At 33.5% G+C, this 6,639-nt stretch overlaps 1 protein-coding gene across 5 annotated transcripts in view; it reads left to right on the top strand.

The window, feature by feature from the left end:
• ppfibp1a (PPFIA binding protein 1a) overlaps positions 1–6,639 on the top strand; it is a 131,403-nt gene that overhangs the window by 89,478 nt on the left and 35,286 nt on the right. For 3 of the 5 annotated variants that reach the window (XM_073869123.1, XM_073869125.1, XM_055190870.2), the window contains exon 1: positions 5,436–5,622. The exons of 1 other annotated variant lie outside the window; for it this stretch is intronic. The gene's annotated coding sequence lies outside the window, so the exon portion shown is untranslated. Of the gene's footprint in view, positions 1–5,434; positions 5,623–6,639 lie in introns of those variants that run through there. One more of the 5 variants, XM_073869124.1, reaches the window with a different exon arrangement.

Below are 6,639 nucleotides of genomic sequence, written 5' to 3'. Positions count from 1 at the left end.
TGAAAATCACAAAAAATACTGGCTGGCAACTTTTAAAAAAAGGCTGGCGGGGAATGAGTTAAGAGTTAGATTCCTCATGCTTAACATAGGCAAAGTGTCAAAAAAGACTAGTAATTCTGTACCGAATGCACTTCACCAGGGTTTCGGAAAGTTTTTTTCAAACGCGGGCACTTCCCCTGGAAAAGCACGCCCACACGTCACTCAGCGTGAGAGCAAGAACCGAGGATGCTAGATGGCACAGGCATCACTTCACGCTACGGTTTTGTTATATCAAGACTCAACAATGGCACGAAAGAAGATGTGTTTTTAGATGTAAGGAAAAGAAAGCCTTGTTCAGCTTTCTAAGTAAGCCAGCATTATGGAACCAATGGATATAGTTTGTTTTATCCCGGGTAGCAGCGTTATTGTTTATCATCTGTAAGATTAAAAGGTGAGAGTGTGTAGCATCAGGAGATTAGCTTTTCAATGTCATAATCGTCACATATACTTACCTATTATGCTATTACATTTCAGCTTGTGCTTTGGGCACTGTTGATCTGATGAAAAAGTGATGCACAATTCATATCTCATTATGCTTTAACTAGCTCTCTAAAATCAAATATAATTGAATCAAGGAGGGAATCAATCTTTATAATGTCATTCTTGCTTTATTAAAAAGCTTCAAGAGTGACATTATTGTTGCTAGGCCAGTAGTGTATACAAAACATGTATCCTAATAAATATACTGATAGCAAAGAGTTCAGTGGTACATTTTCAGATAAAAAGTACAAAAGTCGTCATTAGGGTACGGTACCTTTTAAAAAGGTCTTAATATGCACCATTTTGGTGCAGATATGTACATTTGAGCTACAAAATGGCTTTTTGAAAAGATACCACCCCAGTGAAAACTTTTGTACCCTCTTGTACATTTTATCTGAGTGTAGATCATCTTAGAGAACACACATAATGCATACCTTCTAATGCACCTTGTAATTTTGCTTTGGATAAAGTGTCTGCCAAATGCATACATGTAAATGATTTAATTTTAACCCACGGTTGGATTGGCCAACCATGGGTTGAAACAACCCAGACAATTTTTACCTTCAATTTTATGAGTAATTAACACTATTTCGAGTTATTTATTTCAAAATATGTACCGTAAATATGTTTCAGATTTAGGTACAGCTTAATATTAGATACACCTACAATCCAAAGCTAAATTAGGTGGGTGATTCTCACAAAACCATTGAAACACCACGGCACTAATGATTTTAGCTCTAAAATGTGTAATATAGTAACATTAAAAAGCATCAGAATTAACACAATACTGTGTTCTACCTTGCACAATGTGTGATTTCAACATAAGAATTTATAATTGTAAATTTTTTCTCATTTTCTGCTGAAATTCTCATTACCGCAATGTGTCCGGCTGTGTTTGAACATGCGTTATGTTGTAATTTAATCAAATTAACACAAAAATATTAAGAAAAAAATTGATGTTTTGCTAGACTACTTTAGATGACAGAAAAAATATTTACTGAATATTCATGTATAATAAAAATGAAGAAAAATTAGGAAAATGATGTGTCCATGCCTGATGTTCTCATCCTCTGCAACACTTATTGAGAACAGTTTAAGCACACATACAGAATTTTAATAAAGTTTGATTTTGAGTGACCAAGCACATGGACCAGTTACTTCAAGATGGCTACCAGGTAAGATCATTTTTTTACAGTTAAAGGCGGAGTCCACGATGTTTGAAAAACGCGTTGGAAAAGGAGACGGGCCGACTACCAAAACACACTTATAGCCAATCAAATCAAATCAAATGCAGGGTTGCGTATGTGTGGGGCGGGTCTATCAACAGAAGGTCCAGATTCTATTGGGGTAGGGGCGTGTTTGTTTAGGTGATTTCAAATATCAACATTGGCTTTCAAACATCATGGACTCCGCCTTTAATTTGAAATATTGTCTTGTCAGAATGCTTACACGACATTTTGATTATCATTACCGCAACAGATGCTTATTAAATGTTAATGTAATTAATAGAAGCATAATACTTTGATTTTAAATGCATGTGCAGAATCTCCAAATTATGTTCTTTCAGGTTTGTCATGTCATTTGTCAGTGTTGATGTTTTCTGACTGTTGCGGTAATGAGATTTTTTAGGACTAATTTTTTAAATTATGTTACAAAAAGTGTTAAATGATAAGTAAAAGTTTTTTAATTAATGTTCCCATTTACTCCAGACTTTGTTTTTCAATGTCTGGTGGGAAAAAAGTAAATTTAAGCAATTTTTACATTTTCATTCTTGACATTTTTTAAACCAAGTTTTCGTGAGAATCACACAGGTACACTAATTATTTTAACCCATTGCTGGGTAAATATTGGACAGAACACATGTTGGATTATAAATAAACCTATGCTGGGTTGTTGTTAACCCAACCATGAGTTGAAACAACCCAGTTTTGCATTGAAACAACTCAGCATAGGCTTGCCAAACATCCACACTGCATTTCCACCCCCACACAACAAGTAAAATGAATGAGAAAATGATGGCCTCACTTTAGTGTGATTTATCAGTGTGATTATTTTCAAATGCTTTTTGTCAAATTTCTGGACCTCTATCTTCAGTATTTACAGAAGGAAAACGAAAGTGCAAATAAGCATGAATAAATAATGACATGGAACGGCAAACCTTGGGGACATTAAAAAGCTTGGCTCGAAATGAACAATCCAACAGTTTCTCTCGCAGAGCCAAGTCATCCATCTGTACAAGAGCTGCTTTCTTTAGCACGTGCCATTAAAATCCTCTTCTATCACTGCTGAGCCCTGGACTCTAACTCACTGGCTCCGAGCAACAAGAGATAATTATCGAACATCGCAGGGCCTTCCATACAACGGAGGCTATTTGTGGACCTCTCGGTTTCCTTTAACTGCTTTAATGCACCTCCCACCGTATCTATATTTAGCAGACATAACATTCTTGCATGCACAGAGGTGAGCGGTGCCATGAAGTTACCCGGGTGAGAGGAAGAGATCGGTGGTCTCATTCCTCTTAATTAATACGATGTGTCCTCATACACAATGATTGCAATAAACAGAGGTTATCTGTGTCTGACACCAGCAGAGAGACTGATTTAATAACAAACTGTCCTCGGTACATTGTTTGCAATAATGAGGGAACTCTGTGTTCTCTGGACACGATGAGTCATAGTTTTCACTCAAAGCTGAAGTTAAAATCCTCGCTTTTGTCTTTGAATGCTATCTGATTGAATTTTTCACCAAATCTGAATCATTTTGCATGAAAGGATTTATTAAATACTTAGTTATACTTGAATAGTTTGTTCTGTTTTGTTCAGACTCATGTGGCTTTTCCTCATCAGGGTACAGTTTCTCCACGTCCAAAGTAACAGCTTGACCCTGATACAGTACAAAGCTCTTATGGTGTAAGTAGGATGTTTATTTGTGGGATTTTTCTCCATTGAGAAACAAGGACTACAAATGATTTCCTGTAAGCCAGGTTGCCATGGACACAAATGTGTCTACATCCAAAAGTGGAAGAAAATATTTCAGACACAACAGGTTAGTGGAAGTAACTTAGAGTTTTTCTCGGTTGCTTTTATGCATTTCTCAAATCATTCTTAAATTAGCAAAATAATGCGTGCATTTATCAGAACAATTTGTACAAATTTCCTGCAAACCCTGTAACTTGTTTAAAATCATTAATTCATCTCTTAAAAATATTTTTTATGTCAGTGCCATTAAAATGAACAAGACAGTCAAAATATTTTGCCATGTTGTTTATATAACAAATAAGGTGTCAGTATTTTCTGATGTGAACTTTGTGGCTACAATTTTAATAATAATGACTGTAAATGAGCATTGCTGCAATTTCATTTTTTCCATTTTTTTCAATTTCAAAAGTATGAAGTTACTGATTGCAAGAGATTGGACAAAATAAAAAAAAAATTCTGTAAAAAGTTACACACATTGTCGTATTGAAAAATCATATTATTCTGTATAATAAAAAAATAATATGTTTTCTCCTGTTGGACATCCTGATGTCCCAGGCTGTCAGGAAGATTCTTATACACATCACAACAGATATCTTTTACACAACATAACAAAAAAAAAATCACAAAAAATGTCTTATGCTGTGATCATACACATTAATTTGATCAATTCGGTTCACTTTTTCAGTTCACAAACAAAAATAAATAAATGGAAAAACAGATTATGACAAAAAGGTCAACCAATTTTGATGAAAATGACATAAGCAATTGAAAAATGTAGCAAACAAGAGACAATTGCACATACAGTAATCCATCTGCATGATTGTACCAAGCATTTGTAATTTGCCCAAAACAATGAGAATTTGGTTTTATGTTGTGCACAGCTGACTTGATGATGTGGAGGTTGAAAAAGTGTTTTTAAAAAATAATAATTTCTGATCTGAGAAATGCTCCAAAGCCACTTAGAAAAAAAAAAAACATTTTAGCTGGTGAATTTTTTTTATCTGTTTTAAACAGCACTCTTGAATATGCAATGCACAGATTAATGCATTTTATTGGCTACACATTTTTTTATATAAACATCACATTATTGTTATTATTATTATTATATATAGAGAGAGAGCAAGTTAGACTTGATTTGATCAAACTACTGTAGATCGGTTCAAACACTTGCATTTGTCTGCCATCTAGTGTTGGTTTAAAAACAACAACGATTAAAAAATGAAGAAAATAGGAAAATATAATTAAACTAAATAGCTAAATATGGATTTAACAAAAATGTACATTTTGCAATTATGTGTTGATTCACCCACTCGTTTTTAACATAGGCTAGTCCTGATTGTAAAGAGTATTTTATAAAATATATAACTTGTTTTTTTGTTCTTAAAATATAACTTGTAACTTAGAAACATAATTATATTGGTAATGTTTTAAACCAAATTCTGCGCACATTTCTAACGCCAAATATTTGTCAATCCATTGATGTCCACAAGAGGGCGACATTATCTTTTTATTTTCTTTATTAAATAAAGTTTCAAACTATTATTCAAACCATGCTGTACATTTCATTAATACCATTAGCAAAATAATCAAAAAATTAATTAGTGAGCATTCGAAGCGTGTATTCGTATATTTTTTATTATGTATGTTTTCAGATACGTATTGTATCACGTTTGTTCATCTATAAATAAAGACTTAATTGATTATCTAGTAGTTACAAATAAATAAAACACTGACAAGAACAATGTGGCGAGTTGACACCGCGAAACTAATATTAGATTACATACCTGATTAATTAAGGCCAACTTTCGGGCTACTACGCCACGCCCATTTTAGCATCCCAAGATTATCATGTCATAAATGATAATGCTCTATCTCAATCATTTCTATTATGTAGATAATGTAAATCCGTTCGCCGTGATTGGTTGGATTTGCGCATGCGCAGATGTGCGCACAAAACTCAACTTGAAGTCTGAAGTTTTTGCTGTTTCTCATCGCAGAAGACTCGTTCAGCTCTTTAATATGAGAGAGTCTGGGAAGTATCCATTGATTTCCTACACACACGTGTGATAAACCAAAGGAACCTTCGTCGTTTTAAATAACTTTAAGAAGCTGTTTTGAATTGAAGGTGAGTTATTTACAGTTTTTTCTTATATGTTTGTAATAATGATGCGTCTTTATCACACCTGGCCGCGTTTGCTGGGTTTTCTTATGGTTTAGTTGGTCGTTTTCTCTTGCTTTCGTGTTTGTTAAAAATAGTTTGGTATGCATTAACCAAAAACATTTAAATTTATTTTTTAGCAAACTTCGTGTTTAAGTATTAAATCATAAAAGCTCAATAAATGTTGCATTTAGAATTCACTTAATGAAAGGCTGTGTGTGTTCACATTTATCATTTGAAGCTCATGACATATGCATTAAGATATGTATGAAAGATAAGAGATTTGGTGTGAATCTTGGTTTGTGAGATTAAATCTTAATCTGAAGTCTCTCTCTCTCTTTATATATAATGTGCACAGTGACGGTAAAAAAATCTTAGTGTTACTATTAAAAACAACTGTAATGAAGAAAACATTTCAGGTTCATAAACAGAAGGATGTAGACTGTATGTTAGACTGGTCACATTGTAAATGACTTTTGATTTCTGTGTCATTTCAGTCTGTTATTTATGGTATGTCTGTGTTGTCTCTGGTCTTCATCAGTCTACAGCTCACTCCTCTTTAAATGGATGCTGTTAACACACCTTACATTTAAAGCCTCTTATCAAGCACAGTGATACAAGTTGACCACATCACAATCTGTGCTTCATTTAAAGGAGATTATTTTAAACTTTCATCTGCCCCTTATTAATTTTACCCAATTACTAATGGTTTCACTAGTACAGTAAGTTTAACTATTGTATTATAAAACCACAGTAACCACAAATTCAATGTAGTCTAACCATGATATTTGTAGTAAAAACTATAGTTAAACTATGCTTACTGTAGTGAAATTGTGGTAAATTTGTGGATACTATGTTATTTGTCGTAAAACCAAAGTAACCACAATTTTACCACAGTTTCACCACGGTAAACATAGTTTAACTATGGTATTTGTCGTAAAACCAAAGTAACCACTCATTTTCCAAAATTTCACCACTGTAAAC

The sequence above is a fragment of the Misgurnus anguillicaudatus genome, chromosome 1 (assembly GCF_027580225.2).
Source record: "Misgurnus anguillicaudatus chromosome 1, ASM2758022v2, whole genome shotgun sequence".
Classification (NCBI taxonomy): domain Eukaryota; kingdom Metazoa; phylum Chordata; class Actinopteri; order Cypriniformes; family Cobitidae; genus Misgurnus; species Misgurnus anguillicaudatus.
This window is presented reverse-complemented; position numbering and strand designations above follow the sequence as displayed.